General features: G+C 40.4%; 1 protein-coding gene and 1 pseudogene across 8 annotated transcripts in view; both read left to right on the plus strand.

Moving 5' to 3' along the window:
• BACH2 (BTB domain and CNC homolog 2) overlaps positions 1–16,451 on the plus strand; it is a 362,193-nt gene that overhangs the window by 178,177 nt on the left and 167,565 nt on the right. The gene's annotated exons all lie outside the window — the stretch shown is intronic.
• The window catches only part of LOC131833261 (mitochondrial carrier homolog 2-like), an 87,661-nt pseudogene continuing 76,760 nt past the window's right edge, over positions 5,551–16,451 (plus strand).

The following is a 16,451-nucleotide window of genomic DNA, read 5'->3' on the forward strand; positions in this document are numbered from 1 at the left end:
CGCCACTCTTTTTTGATGTGATCCCAAGGCCTTTTCTTGGAGTTTGGCTCTGCTGGTTGTAGTTCTGTGTCGTCTTTCATACACATTATTGCATCATTTCCATTTTTAGTTTCTTTACACTGAAAGCATTTTTAAAGACATTTACAACACGATCTGAGTGCGAAACTATTTAAACTTTTTATTATTTCCCTCCATCTTTCAGTTATCTTACTTATATATAATTCAATAACAAATTTCCTTTAGCAACTTGGCTCCTTTCATGTCTTTTATTTCACTAAATTTTCAGACAAATAACTTTATTTTAACACTCATATTTGGTCAGCCAACACAATATTTAATTAAATTATATAATTATCATAACAAGTACAGCTGGCATTAGCAGTTGAAGCATACAGTATCCTAGCTGCAGGTCCATCCATTAAGAGAGTTCCTATGGTATATATTCTGAACCCCTCAAGAAACTCATAGGTAAGAACCAGTTTTAAAAGCAGTAGTTTAAAAATCGTTTGAAGAGTTCTGCCAAACCTAGGGACCTACTTACGGATATTAAGATCTTCACTAAGACTCAAGACATGGAAGGAGGCTTGTAATCATGCAAATATTTGGCTCCTTCTGAAGACATTGTGAAAGAGGCAAGCTCTGCTCTGAGAAAATTGAACTTAAGACAACTGGTTTTCCTAATAGTCTATTCTGATAAGGCAGTGTTTTGCTGTTGTTGTTGTTGTTTTTAATTTCGAATTTCTACAACATAATGAGTATCACAGAGTTTGAACCTTACTGAGGTAGAGAATGTAGGTAGAGAATGTTTCTGTTCTTGTTCTATGGATAAAAAGACCCCAAAGACTGTCCACTCCATGAAAATGGTGCCCACCATGGACTTTCTATTGTGATATTTCTATGTGATTCAAATTCCTTGTGGCCATCTTTGTGGTCATCCTTCCCCTCCCCATATTTAAGGTGCTAGTGATGTCTTATTGAATGAGTTCTGCGAGAGGCATGTCTCTTATTGATTAGTATCCCTGATACCTGGAATAGGTGAATGAGTGGATGAGAGAAACAGGTCACAGCTGGCAAAAGGTAAAGTTGTGGTTAGAGTCAAGTCTTCTGACTCTTTAGCTTATATCTTTCTATCCCATCAGGATCTCCTAGTGTTCTGCTGGCTTTCATGGGTCCTTAATGTTCCCCAGACCTGACCAAGACCCATTTATCTAGTCACAGAGTGTCACAAATAATATAAACCAAGTCTGATTTTGACAGACTTTGTGTTTCAGTGATGGGCAAATCATATGTGTTATCACACACACATCTGGGAGTTTTTATTTGGGGTCTTCAAAATTATCTGGAAATGTCCAAGTTAGTAGTTTCCTTTTCAAGGTGAATGAACACTATATTTTAAGAGGTGATTCACAGACCTGGGGATAAAAATATATGTATATAAAAAATATATGTTTATAAAAAATAAAAATAAAAAAAAAAAAAAAATAAAATAAAAAAAAAAAAAAAAAAAAAAGAGATTGCTTTTGCCAGAAACCAGCAACTACTAAATATTTGTTTTATTTAAAGCAGTTTACCCACTAAGGATCTTCAGTAAATGTTAATTATATCTTTCTAGCAACTTTTGCAGTTATTGGATAATACCAAATTCTGAATATTTTCAATAAATAATTGCTTTTCCATCTGCTGGATAATATTATATATTTTTAGAAGGTTGTTTCTGCAGCTGTTCCATCTATTCTGTATATCCAAATTTCAGGCTTTTTTATTTAAATTGATGGCTCAGTAAGCCTACATCACAAATCCAGTGGTAGGCTGGACTGTCATTAAATGTTTCTGTAATGTGTACCATATTTCAAATAATGAATTCTGGACATTCATGTCTTTAAGTGGGTTTTTGGTATGTGTGGATTATTCTTATTTTATATTCTTCATTAAGTCTTCCTATTTTTGTTGTTGATTGAAACTAACGTAATTAAGTAAAGGCAGTGAGGTCTGGGCACAAAGGAGAACCCTGGGAGGATCCTGACTTAATCACCATCGTTAGGTGTGTATCACAGGTACAATTCAGGTTCTGCAGCGTGTCCATGAAAGTTCTCAAACGTCATAAGGATGTGCAAGCTTGTAAGTGTCACATAAAGTCTTAGATGTAAATAAAGTCTTCACATTTTGTGTGAGTCATGTCACATGTTTGTACAAAGGAGAATGGAAGATAAAATGCAATATTTAATTTCAGTAAAATGTTCTGAACATTTGCTATGTATCTGGAACTGGGCTCAAATACTTCATATGTATTATCTCCTTTAATCCTCACAAAAATCCTATCTGGCAAGTACTATTATCCCCATTTTATAGTCCTGGAATTAGAGGAGTGAAGTGACTTCTAGATCCTTTGCAGGCACTAAATGGCTGAGCTTAGAATCAAACCCAGGTTGGGTGAGACCCCAGAGCCCATACTCTTACTGTGTTCTGTCGCTACCTATTTGGATATCCACAAAGAAGAACAAATGATCCTTTGTTCATTCCACTTTTACTTTATATACTTACAATGATCCTGTTAGCTTCCTGTTGTCAGCTTTTCTTAAGAGTGCACATTGGTATTCCTTGAGTAAGGCTTTTCCACTCATCAAATGGGTATCTCTTGAATTAATGAGAACTTAATTGTAGCTTGTGTGCACTGGTCATGGATTTGCTATATTAACAGTAGGTAAATGCAGACACTATGAAATTATTTAACAAAACTCTTACCAACTGTAGGGCTAAAACTTCCATGGGAATAAACTCCCCCAATGAGACTAGTGATGTATATAGATGAGGTAACGTGGGATTCCGGAAAGTTTTAATCACTGGGGAGTAATTTTTCCTGACCTGTGGTCTCGTTGCTTAAAAGAGTTATTTACTCATGGAATGTCATGGTTCTTTCATCTTGTCTCTGTTATCCACAGAGCAGGAAAGGCTACTCAGTAGCAAAGAAAAGTCAGCTGTGTGAAGCCACTGTCCTTATTCCCTTAGTAGAAATAGTAGATGGTTCTCCTTCAGGTTCCTTCGTTTGCATTATACTCCTGGCAAATGTCCACAGGAAATGACTTTGCTTAAAAACTTACTAGCTTGAATTTTAATTGCTCTAAGGAACTTTACATTGTCCATTAGACTTAACTGTCCTTAAACATAGCCACATAAAAATGGAACGATAATGAAGTATAAAACAAAACTATCACAGTCAATAATAAACACAAAAGAGCACTTTAATGTATAACTTTAGATGCTTGTAAACATGGGATAAAGTAGAAGAACGTGAAGTGAAAAAGACTTTAGAAGAAAATGGACTAAACTTAGATAAGATAAAGAACAATTGTTCATGCTTGGTGTGCAAAACAACAAAAGGAGAATGTATGTTGATCCAAATTACAGGTAAAGACTAGAAAGCTGAAACAGGAGGGCTGAAAATGAAGTTCAGGAATTGGGAACTAAAGACATTAAAGCAGAGAGAAAAAAAATCAAAGCTAGTCACATACACACGTTTTAGAATTATCTCTTTTGTCTATCTCTTTAGTTCCTTTGTTCATTAATTCCATAATTGTTACTGAGTGCCTGTTGTATCTTAGGAGGCATGTCAGGGGCTAGGGCACAGTGATGGACTGGAGATCACAGTCTTTGCAATTGAGGAGCTTACAGATGAGCGGAGAAGACACATAAATGAGCAGTCGTCCTAGAAATGACAGAGTCTGTGATCGTTCGAGTGTATGGCTATACTGTAGCCTATGGAAGAGGGACACCTAACCCAGAGAGGACCAGCAAAGGTTCCCAGAGGAAGCACTCCCTCGTCTTATGCCTGAAGGGTGAGTTAGCCAGGTGAAGAGGGCAGGAAGAAGAGGCAATGACAGATGAATCCTGAGGAGACAATGCCTGATGCTTTCACAGAACTGCAGTTCAGGACAGCTGGGGCAGAGAGTGGGGTAGAAGGAGTGGTGAAAGATGGGACTGGAGAGGGGGCGGCATCCTGATCATGAGCTGCCTTGAAGTCATATTCAGCCTTTATCCGAAAATCATTAGGAGGCAGGGAAGTGACATCAGATTTCCGTTTTGAAAAATGACCTACATTGTAGAAGATGGCCCAGAGAGGAAAAGACTGATGGCTGGGAGACCAGCTTAGGAACTGGTGAGAAACAGCGAGAGCTTGGACTTCCTTCCCTTGCTCCGTCTGCAGAAATGGAGTCAAGATGGCAACATTCACAGAGTGATAATGGCGTCGATGACTTGTTCAGGCGCAGAGTATTACCGGTCACCGCTTGTTGTTCCCTTACATGCCCATGATGTTGTGCACTGTGCAGAGGGCTTTCCTACATAGCATCGTACCTCCCGTTGCTTCTCGTGATGCTTGCACCCGTGCAGCAAATATGAATTAATCACCTGCTGTATTCCAAGTATTGCCCTAGGTGGTAGGGATATAGTGTAGTGCAAGAAACAAGACTCCTGCTCTTCGGGAAGTTCCCATTTTGTTTCAGGAATATAGAGTGTAAGCCAGAAATCCTATGATAAACAAAATAATTTCAGAGAGTGACGAATGAAGGAAGTTGAATGGAGCACTGTGCTGAGGGAGATGTGTAGGGAAACATGTATTGGAAGGTCAGGTAGTACCTGACACGGAGCTAAGATCTGAATGAAGAGAAGGACCTTAGCACGCCAAGACCTGGGAGAAGGGCCTTCAAGGCTGGGACAAAAGAAAGGGCAAGATGCCAAAGCAGACAGGATATGGATGGAGGACTGAGCCCACAGGCTAAAGTGGCTGGAGAAGGGGGAAGAAAAGAAGGACAGAGATGAATGAGGAAGAAGCCAGGGCAGGGCACAACAGGCCTGAGTAAGGACTTCAGACTCTATGCTAAGAACAGGACAAAGTCTAAAGGAAAGGTTTCAGGCAACAGAGTAAGGTAGGGAGGGAAGGAACAAGAACTCTATTTGGGCCATGTTGTGTTTGAGATGCATGTTGGATATACAGTTCAGATGCTGAGAGGGTAACTGGATACAGAAATCAGGGACAAGGTTAGAGCAAGATATAATGCATGTGGGAACCCTCAGCATACAGGTAACAAAAGCCATAGGCCTGGGAGTGAGTATAGTTAGGAGAAAAAGTCCAAGGTTGGAGGCCTGGAACATGAACATGTAGAAGGGAAGCCAGCCAAGGAGACTGGGAAGGAGTCACAGATGAGGCAGGTGAGAATCCAGGACAATGTGATGTCACAAAAGACATGGGAAGAAGTCATCTCATGGAGGAAGTGGACAGCTGGGTCAAATGATGCTGAGAAGTCATGTCAGATGAGAAGAGAGAATTGAGCATAGAATTGGGAAAACAGAATCACTGGTGACCTTGATCAAAGCAGTCTCTCTGACACTGCAACTGTTAGGTAACCCACAACCTACTTACAGCAGGTTAAGGAGAGAATTAGAAATGAGAAAAGAGCAGCAAATCTAGCCAACTCCTTCAAGGGTCTTCCTTTGAAACAGAGGCAGATAAAGAGGGGCCTTGGAGGGGTCAGTGAATCAAGAAGGAACCATAAGATGGGAGATATTCAGTATGTCTGCAAGCCAGGGGTCCAGGAGAGAGAAAGAAAAATTGATGCTACAAGGTGAGTGAGGACAAATGCAGGAACAAATCCCTTGAGTGAGGAAGAAGAGGTAGGATCCAGAGCTCAAGAATAGTGATTGATTCCTGATAGAGGGAGGAAGAGTAAACAGGGAGCCCAAGGATGGGGCAGATCATTCCGATGTCCTTAATACAAAACTTATCACTGGAAAACAGTCAAAACTGAAGACTTTTGGGGGGGGGGGTCCCTGAGATCAGACAAGGTCTAGGTTCCACATTTATTTGGCAATTTTTTTTTTTTCACACTTGCTTGGTTTTTGGTTTTTTCCCACTTGCCTGGAGAGATGGCAGACATTCTCTACTGCCCCTTGCTTTGGTTCTCTTCCTCCAGACTGCGGAAAGCAGAGTGCCCACCTAACAGCCAGGTTGTAGATTGGACTGGTCCTCTCTCTTGGATCTCCAGTAGTCAGGCTGTCTTCCAAAAGCCTGGGGGTACAGTGAGGATTAGACGAAGAGTACATTGTGATTTCTTGATTGTCCACTTTCAATTAATAAGGGGTATGGTAACACTGTAGGAATGTAGCCCCAGTGTCCACCCTTCTGACTAGATACCTCGATCTCTCTTTGTTATGCCAGTTATAAGAGAAAACAGCTCTGGAGTTGAAATGTCTCCTTTCTCCTGTTGAGACTGTAGGGATTGGCAGCTGGGACAGGTAACCATGGTCAACACTCTAGTCAATCCCAAGCAAATGTCGTCCACCTTCCCAGGAGGATGTTTTAAATAATATCATTGCTAATGATAGTGAGTATCAATTATTCCCTTCAGTATCTCAGGTTAGTGATATATGACTAACTCTGTGTCATCTCAAGACATCCCCCAGGTGAGGGGGTAGTTTCAGAAAAAAAGGAAGTGAACTGTGTCTGGTTTCATTATGAGGTTGGAACTTGTGTCAGTCCTCACGCCCCATGGGCAGAACACTGCACAGAGCAGAAATCCTGAAATATGTTCCATCATTAAACATCCTCTTATCTTAGATAGTTCTCAGTAGGAGAAATAAATAGATATAATAAATATTCTGAGTTTCCTCTTGGAATTGATGGAGGAGGATCCAACACAGCGTACACAGTAAACCAGTTCCTAAAGGGTATTGTTTACTGAGTGAGTGTTCACCCTGACTGCCCACTGCTTTGTAAGCCTAGTACAATTCATAATTTTAAAAAAAAAAATCTCTTGGGCACTGTTCTCTTTCATGTTTTCCTTTGCCGCTGAGTGTGTAAACAGAAGAAAAAAGAAAAAACAAGGAACTCCACCTGAAAAAGTTGACATTTAATAACAGAAATAAGTGTCAAGACCTTATAGTTATATCCCCCCAAAAAAATAATTAGCCTCACCAATGAGGTATATGGAAAATAAAAGGCAGTAGCAATATACAAAAAGGTGTTGGTTTAATTTCTACAAGCTCAGTCTTAGGCATTGATGTGACGGGACTGCCCACAATGTTAATGGAGTAATGGTCTGGTCTGCACTGTAGGACTAAGAAATTGATAGATAACTCTGTGTGCCCCTCACTGTTAAAATTGTGCCGTATTTGAGGTCACATTTTGATGGGTGAGTTGGCAAATGTATTGTTGCCTGTTCTGCGATGTTAAATTAAAAATTTTTTTTTTCAGTTTAGAGCTTAAATTTTCTAAGAACAATGGTCCAAGACAATGATAGTGAGAGAACTTGAAAACATGTCCCCAGTGAAATCTAAAGGAACTGGAAACAATTTTTCAGAGAAAAGACTTGGGGTTAAAAGAAATGGAGCCATGGTTACTTCCTAACCCGTGTCATCCTTTCTCTGGTTTCCCTGGAGGGCAGACCAGTGTTTTTAAGCTATAAGGAAGCATATTTGCCTTAGAGAGAACTCTCTAGTAATACGTGCAATGATATTGTGCATACACTTCTCCAAAATGGACTTGGCTGCTTAAGAGATAAGTTCCTTTCTTCTCAATGGATGTTCTTAATCAAAATCAACCACTTGGTGGTCAAGTCCTGGTTGAGGGTGGGTTGTGCTAGACAACTCCCAAAATGCTTCCCACCCCGCTGTGGTACTTAATCGATATTTATTTCTTGCAGAGTGTGGAGCTGCTTTTCATTAATCATCTCCTTGATTAAAATAATGAGCTATTAAAGGCAAATAAGAAGAGGTGGCCACTTCCCCAGAGCTGCTGTTGGTGCCTAATGATAATTTTATGGAACAGATATCTTTGGAATAGTCTCGTATTTCTGAAACTTTAGCTCCAAAATGGGAAAAGGTCTTTCAGTCCTTATCTCAAGGAAGAAAAGAGAAATGTGCTGGCCACACACCAGGGCCAGTGAGCCTCTGACCCATCTTCTTTCCTCTAAAGATCAGTTGCTTTGGCAGGATGCTTTGGAGGGAACAGGTGGCCCAAAGTTGATGCAAGAAGTTTATTAACTCCAAGAGAAAGTGTTGGTGCAATCTGTGGTTATAATGCACGATACATCTTAATTACTTTGTGGCATAGAGCCCCACATTTTGGAATTTAAAATCTATAGAGGAGGCCTCTGAAAGCAGATTCTGATGACTAAAATGAGGAAACATGCCCCATCCTTTACTTTTCTTCTTGTTCAGTTGGTAACAGTAGAATTGCCACCCCCATCAACAGATAAAAGGACTGAAAAACAGGAAGCAACATGAAATGGTTTTAAATTACTTCGGGAAACTCCTAAAAGTGGGTGTAACATGTGGGGGCATTTAAAATGAATCATATTTATGCATTTGATGTATCGCTACTTAATTATTTCTTATAGGTCATCCTAACGTTCATTGGTATTTTTCTCATCCCGGCTACATTTGGTCCCTCCTTGGCGTGTCTCACTGCTTGTTGGTTTGGTTCCCACGGGTTGCGTTGCTCAAACTAGCCGCTGACAAATGGGCGACAAAGTAGGTATGAAATAAAGAAATCACAAGAGATGAAAAATTCAGGGATTTAAAAAAAGAATAAGATTTGCTTAGTTAGCCCATAGCAAGAGCCTGACTGACGTATTTGGCTGCCGAGCAGCTAGACTGGAAAAGAATTGCTTAACCTCTGTCAGGACAGTCTCTTCAAAACAACAGGGAAGGAAACATGTGTTGTATAAACACCTTGCTATTCTAAAAGCCCCTTAAAGCCACCTCCACTTCCTTAAAATAATGAGCTATCATTCACTGCCAGAGGGTCGGTCAGTGATACAATGGCCTGTATCATCCACAAGTGCCCAGACCCCAGCAGCCACCAGGAAGGCCTGGCCCTAACATTTGTGCGGCTAGCAGCAAGGAAGGGCACAAATGAAACTCATATGCCCTATGTTTAAACATGAAAATATTAAAAATCAAGCTAACAAATTGCATGAAATATGTTCTGTCCGGCTACCTTGACATGATGGCCTTTCAGAAAGCAGGTTTGGATTTAGAATTCTGAGGTTCCTTGGAGTTCTAAGCTAGAACATTGTAGTGTAGAGAGAGCCAGCGCCCACCCTGTCCTTCCCCCCCCCCCCCACCGCCATTCCCCCTCTCCATGACATACTGCAGGGGCCTCAGTGCACACATGTGGACAGCCCAGCCTCGAGTCTAAGAGCCAGAGCGGGTATGTCCTCCAGGAGAAGCATCAGGGCATCGGCTTCTGGGCATGGCAGGAGCAGGCGCCGTACTGATGTTTCAGTAGAACATTTTGCCAATTTTGCCTGAATCTTCTCCTTCAGCCTCTGTTCCTGTTCCATTCTGCGTGCCCCTACCTCTCCACAAACCTCTAGGTCTCTCATTTGGGACCTGAATTTAAAAACTACACTCTTACGGTCCATTACTGAGCCCCCCTCCTCTTGCCCTCTCCAGAATAAGACATCTTCTTAATAAGATTGGGAGGGATTGGGGCACCTGGGTGGCTCAGTGGGTTAAAGCCTCTGCCTTCGGCTCAGGTCATGATCTCAGGGTCCTGGGATCAAACCCCACATTGGATTCTCTGCTCGATGGGGAGCCTGCTTCCTCCTCACCTCTCTCTCTCCGCCTGCCTCTCTGCTTAACTTGTGATCTCTCTCTGTCAAATAAATAAATAAAATCTTTAAAAAAATTAAAAAAAGAAAAGATTGGGAAGGATCGTTACATTTTTCTTTGGAAAATTATATCACGGGACCCTCGATCCCTGAGGAATGTATATCAAAAAGCCTGTGGCATGTGTGGTCCCTCCTTTGTCACTTTCTCAATCACTGACCAGGCCCCTCCCTTCTCTATATGTCCGTGTCCTCATCTCTAAAAAATACGGTGAATAATTAATGTTTGTTTCTGCCTACTTCAAAAGGATATTTTCAAGACAAATTTCTAAGTACGTATATAAAGGGTAATCAGATATCCATCCCATCAAGCCCCCTTCCAGTAGAACTTCATTTAACAATCCCAGAGCTTTTTTATTTTACCAAGAAATATGATTCAGATTTCCCTAAGTTGACAGAAAAGCGTGAAATCTGTTTCTAACAGATGTTCCCCATGATCCCCCAAATGTAAACATGTTTGCAAGACGATAGTGAGACAACCTGTTTACACAAGGAAGTACTTAAAAAAGCAAACACAAAAGCATCATCACCCAGAGCAGTCATTGTGATCAAAGTGCCGTCAATTATTAGGGTGTAAAGGGAACTGATGACTCAACTTAGCACCACCGCGGTCTCCAGATTTCAGTTTCGTAACAGAGTTTCTTTTCAGGAATATTCTTCATTTACACACAAATCCGATTTTCTTTCTAAATGTTTTTCGATTTTTGTCAAACCGAAATACCAGGATCCCTTCAAAAGACGACTCCGATACCCAGATTATGCTCATAGGAGCATCACACGGACACATTTTGCCTTGGAGAGCTGGGGCTTTTACTCCCTGGGATCTTGGTGCCTGAGAGGAGGGACAAGGTCTTCTACACAGTAACTCCTAGCTGTCTGCTCTGACACCTCCCCACTTAGTCAGATGCCGCATAGAAATTCTCAGACTGCGTAGTGGTAGAAAATAACTTTCTGAATCAATCAAAGTGTGATATTTTGATCCTTTCACATGCCCGGGTATTCTGAGCAAATGCATACTTAAATAAGTGACTCATGGATCCAGATGCAAAACAGGTCTCTGAATGCTGGCTGGCTGGAAATCAGTTTTTAAACCTGAAGCAAATATAGCCCAATAAAAGCTATATATCATTTGTGCCAAGGTTAGCAGTTTTTGTGAGAGTAACCACCACCGTCCCTCCAAGAAATGTACATTGGGAGTCCGTCCTGAGGTGTAAAGGTGTAGGTAAGAAGGATCTATATGAAAACCCATAAGAAGTCTCTGCTCATAGGGAAGTTTCCTTTGTAAAGGTTCATTTGAAACTCCATTGGGATGTGGTTTCCCATTGAAACAACACCTTAAACTCCATTACTTTGAGAATGGTGAGGCTAGACCCTGTAGCATCTTTACCTAATGATGTCCACTCCAGTAGACCTAATGGAATAGGCTGAGAACATGACCCGTCTTTTTAACACCCCTTTGTGGAAAATAGGTTTATGTTTCACAGTGTATCCTGGAGTTCCAGAAACTTACCTCTTCAAATGATTGTATGGTTTGTTGAAGAGTAGGAATGCTGCTAAGACTATGACCCAGTAGCAGGAATATCACCCAGTGCCAAGGGAAGCATGGACTTTTTTTGCAGTGCAGTTTAAGTGTTGAGTTTATGTGCTGGAATCTACCTGTGCTTTGGAATACTTAAAAATATCTAAGACTCCAGTCCACAAAAAAAAGAGGAAAAGAGAGCTAACAAGTTTAGCCAAGGTTGCAGGACAGAAGGTTAGTATATAAAAATCAATTTTATTTCTATATACTAGCAACAAAAGACTCTGTAAATGAAATTAAGAGAATAACTCCATTTACAATTGCACCAGAAAGAATGAGATACTCGTTAATTTAACAAAAGAAGTGCAAGACTTATACACAAAAGAAATTATGAGTTAAATAAATGGAAAGACATCCAGTGTTCATGGATCAGAAGACTCTGTTTTGTTAAAATGGCAACACTACCCAAATTTGCATATTCAGTGTAATCCCTATCAAAATCTCAGCTAGCTTTTTTTAATAGAAACTGATGGGCTAATTTAAAAATTCATATGGAAATGCAAGGGAGCCAAAATAGGTGAAAAATTTTTGAAAAGGAACAAAGGTGGAGGGGCATCTGGGTGGCTCAGTAGGTTAAGCATCTGCCTCCAGGTTAGGTCATGATCCCAAGGCCCTGGGATCAAGTCCCACATTGGGCTCCCTGCTCAGCAGAGAGCCTGCTTTTCCCTCTCCCTCTGCTTGCTGCTCTCCCTACCTATGCTATCTGTCTTTATCTCTCTGTCAAATATATAAATAAAATCTTTAAAAATAATTTGGAGAACTCACCTTCTGATTTCAAAACATCCAAAAAAGTTATAGTAATCAAAACAGTGTAGTCATAGAACAATGGAATAGAATTAAGAGCCCAGAAATAAATCCTTATGTTTGTGGTCAAAGTTTTTCAGTAAGGGTGCCAGGAATATTTGATAGGGAAAGAACAGTCTTTTCAACAAATGGTGCTGGAACAACTGGATATTCACGCACAAAAGAATGAAATTTGACCCCTACCTTACACTATATACAAAAATTTACTCAGTATAGATCATAAAACTAAATGTAAGAGCTCTTACTAAATGCAAACTAAATGTAAAACTCTTAGAAGAAAGCAGGAATAAATCTTTGTGACCTAAGATTAAGCAATGTTTTTTTAGATGTGATACCAAAAGCATAATGCAAAAGAAAAAATAGATAAATGGAACTTAATAAAATCCAAAACTGCTGCGTTTCAAAGGAAACCATTAAGAAAGTGAAAAAGTAATCCACAGAATGGGAGAAGATATTTGCAAATTGTATATTGGATCAATGGTATCAGAATTTACAAAGAATTCTTACAATGCAACATTCAAAATACATATGACCCAATTAAATAATGGACAAAGCATTAAAATAGACATTTTTCCCAACAAACACATACAAATGGACAAAAAGTTCATGAAAAGATGCTCAACACCATTAGTCACTGGGGAAATGCAAATCAAACGACAATGAGGTGCCACGTTACCCCCACTAGGATGGCTAAAGACAGAAAGATAGTAATAAGTGTTGGTGTGAATGCGGAGAAATCCAAACCATTGTGCATTGTTATTAGTAGGATTGGAACATGACGCAGCCTTTTGAAAAACAGCTTGCAGTTCCTAAAAATGTTAAGTATAGAATTACCGCATGACCCAGTGTATTGCTCAGGGTTCTCTAGAGAAGTCGAACCAATAGGATGTATACATATACAAAGGAAGATTTATTTTATTTTATTTTATTTTATTTTATTTTATTTTATTTTATTTTATTTTATTTTAAAGATTCTATTTATTTGACAGAGATCACAAGTAGACAGAGAGGCAGGCAGAGAGAGAGAGAGGAAGGGAAGCAGGCTCCCTGCCGAGCAGAGAGCCCGATGCGGGGCTCAATCCCAGGACCCTGAGATCATGACCTGAGCTGAAGGCAGAGGCTTTAACCCACTGAGCCACCCAGGTACCCTGAAAGATTTATTTTAAAGAGCTGTCTCATTATTGTAGAGACTGGAAAGTCCAAAGTCTGTAGGTACCCTGGCAGGCTGAAGACCTAAGGAAAAGCTGATGTTGCAGAGCACGTCTAAAGGCAGTCAGCTGTCAGAATTCCTTCTTCCTTGGGAGAGATCATGTTTTTTTTTTTTTTTTTTTTTTTTTTTTAAGACCTCCAACTAATTAGGTAAGGCCCATCCACATTATGGAGGATGATCTGATTTACACAAATCTGGTGATTTAAATATTAATCCCATCTAAAAAAATACTATCATGACAATATTAAAATATGTTTGACTTAATATTGGGTACCATTGCCTAACCAAATTGGTCCATAAAATTAATCATCACACAGTAATTGCTCTGCCAGGTATATATCCAAGAGAATTGAAAACATGTCCACATATATCCAAGTGTAGTTAAGTGCTCATACCAACATAATTCATAATAGCCCAAAATGAAAACAACCCAAATGTTCACTAACTGATAAATGGATAAACAGAATAGGATATACACATGCAATGGATTATTAATCAGCCATAAAAAGGAAATATTGATACATATGACAATGTGGATGAACTTTGAAAACATTGCACTAAATGAAATAAGCCAGGTGGAAAAAGCCACATAGTATCTGATTCCATTTACATGAAATTTTCAGACTAAGCAAATCCAAAGAGACAGAAGGTGGGTAAGGGGTTGCCAAGGGCTGAGGGGAAGGGGGACATGAAGAATAACCACTAATGGGGATGGGGCTTCTTTTTGGGGTGGTGAAATGTTCTGATAATAGTAGCGATGGTTGCAGAACTCTGTAAATGTACTAAAAGTCATTGACTTGTACACTTTAAAACTGTGAATTTCGTGGTATATGAATTATGTGCAATTAACCTGTTAAAAAGATACTTAAGACTCCAAGCATATGTGGTCCCAGCTACCTAATAGAAAGCAGCTGGGGTCACTTCTAAAATGCAGAATGTAGGCTGAACCCAATAAAAGAAGAGTTGGGGGTGGGGGTGTGAACCACCATCTCCCAGGCACCTTCTTGGGAACTGTGTCTGTATCAGTTCATTCAGTCATTCTTAAAAATCCTTACAAGTTGGTTGCTACCATCCCCATCATTTTCTTTTTTGGAAATTGAGCCTTTATTTAAATTAGCGACCAAAATCCATCAGCTAGCAAGTCAGGATTGGACTCAGGTCTGTCTGACTTCAGGCTTACTGTCCTCCTACGGCACCGCGCAGCTTCTGGCGGAGAAGCCCTTTCTCCGGCTGGATGGAGACCACAGGGACTGCTGCTCAGCGAGCTGGGCTGGTGTCCCCGGGGCTGAAGGGATAAAGGCCGAAGGATGCTGTTGGAGAAAAAGCAAAGGAATGGAATACAAAATGAAGATTGTTACTTTTATGGTAAAGAAAAAAAGTCTAATTTTTTTAATTATAAGAGTGCCACAGAGGGCCAACAAAAAAGTGACAGGCAGAGAAAGGGGATAGCAGGATCCATGATAGCAAAAGGAAGAACAGAACCCAGGAACAGGAGGGTAGAGCAGGCTCATCATGGGCTGGTGAGAGAAAAGAGTGTTCCCAGAGCGGTCAGCTGACTTGGTGAGCGATGTAGCTGTGTCGATGGTGAGTTTGACCAGAAGCCATGTGGGAATGTTCCTGCAGCCAAAATAAGAAAAGTCATTTTCATCTCGAGACTGAAGTGGTACCAAAGGAGGTCACTCTGGGAGGCTTCAGGGACCCAGTACAGAGGCCTGCAGACAAAGTGAACTCTTCTGGAGTTCATTTCTAGCAAAAATGAACCTAAGGTCTGTGGATTCATAGGCGACCCTTAGAACCCCTACCAGAATGTGGAAATAGGTTGTGTATATGCATCTTTTTCTGAGGAGAAAGTCCATCGGGTTGTAAATGACCTAGGACAGGAGGTGGTTTTAAAAAATTAGTTTAGATGTCTCTCTTCAAGTGCCAGGCTAATTTTCTGGCTGTGTGATAGATTGTGTGAAATGGTCTGGCACTCCTAATTTTTGGAATAAAAATGAATTCTTAGTGAATGATCTCACTGCCTGCAGTGCTGTCTGATTCTGTCCTGGCATTCGATAGAACTTGTTAGGGGATTAGGTAAGACAGGATGTTGGTACATTTGAGGTCATTAAACCAAGAAGGGAAGGGGGAAAAAAAAAAGGAAGAAAGAAATCTTGCTAAATATATTGTGGAGTTGAACTAAAGGCTGAATAGCTGAGGGACGTTCTTTGTGCTCTGTGCCAACACTTTTAAGCCCTGCTTAGAAAAAGACAGGAGCGGCAGGGACAGCTCCATCTAGATGTAGCATGCTGGTAAATGCCTCTCTTTCCAAGAAATACTGTTTCACTTGTCCTTTTATGGAGGAGGCATGGAAGCCTGTGATTTCCTGGGTTGCATAACATTTTTGAAAGCAGATACAACTAGTAGAGAGTCTCAGGAAACAACAAAGGCTACCTTTTCACCCGGCCACAAACATGCTCAGAGTACTGGTTTCCAGACTGGGAGAATATGTCACAGAGAACCTACTAGGTATGAAAGGTTCTGTTAGATGAAATCTAACCCCCAAAGCTTATTTCCTACTCCTCTTTTCCTTCTGGGGGGGCGGGGGCATTCTTGAATCTCATTTTGAATTTACTATGCAGAAAATATATATATACATACATGTATGTATATATATATATATATTTTAAGGTGTTTCCACGTGCAGCGTGGAGACCACCTCGGGGCTTGAACTCACAACCCTGAGATCAAGACCTGAGCTGAGATCAAGTCGGACACTTAACTGACTGATCCATGAGGCGCTTCAGAAAATACTCTTAAAAATGTATTGGTTGAGTAATGGAATGGTTGCCCCGCAAAATTAATGTACTTAATTCCACTGAACTATACACTTCAAGATGATTGAAATGTAATGTTTATGTTTTGTATGTTTCACTGAGCTAAAAATACATACTGGATGATACAGAGGGGAAAACCAAGTATCTCTATGTATTAAATATAAGCCCTTTCCTCTGTGTGATATGAGTGTGTAAGTAATAGATGAAAGCGTACGGTCCCAACTCTGCCACTCACTCGGCTGGCTGTGGGACCTGGGACGTGTATTCAAAGCAGATGATAAGCCCTCCATAAATGCTGCTTTCCTCCTTCCCATCCTCTCCTCACACCACAGTTTCCTCATCGGTAAAAGGAGATGGTTAAACTCCATGATCTCCAA

The sequence above is a fragment of the Mustela lutreola genome, chromosome 6 (assembly GCF_030435805.1).
Source record: "Mustela lutreola isolate mMusLut2 chromosome 6, mMusLut2.pri, whole genome shotgun sequence".
Taxonomy (NCBI): domain Eukaryota; kingdom Metazoa; phylum Chordata; class Mammalia; order Carnivora; family Mustelidae; genus Mustela; species Mustela lutreola.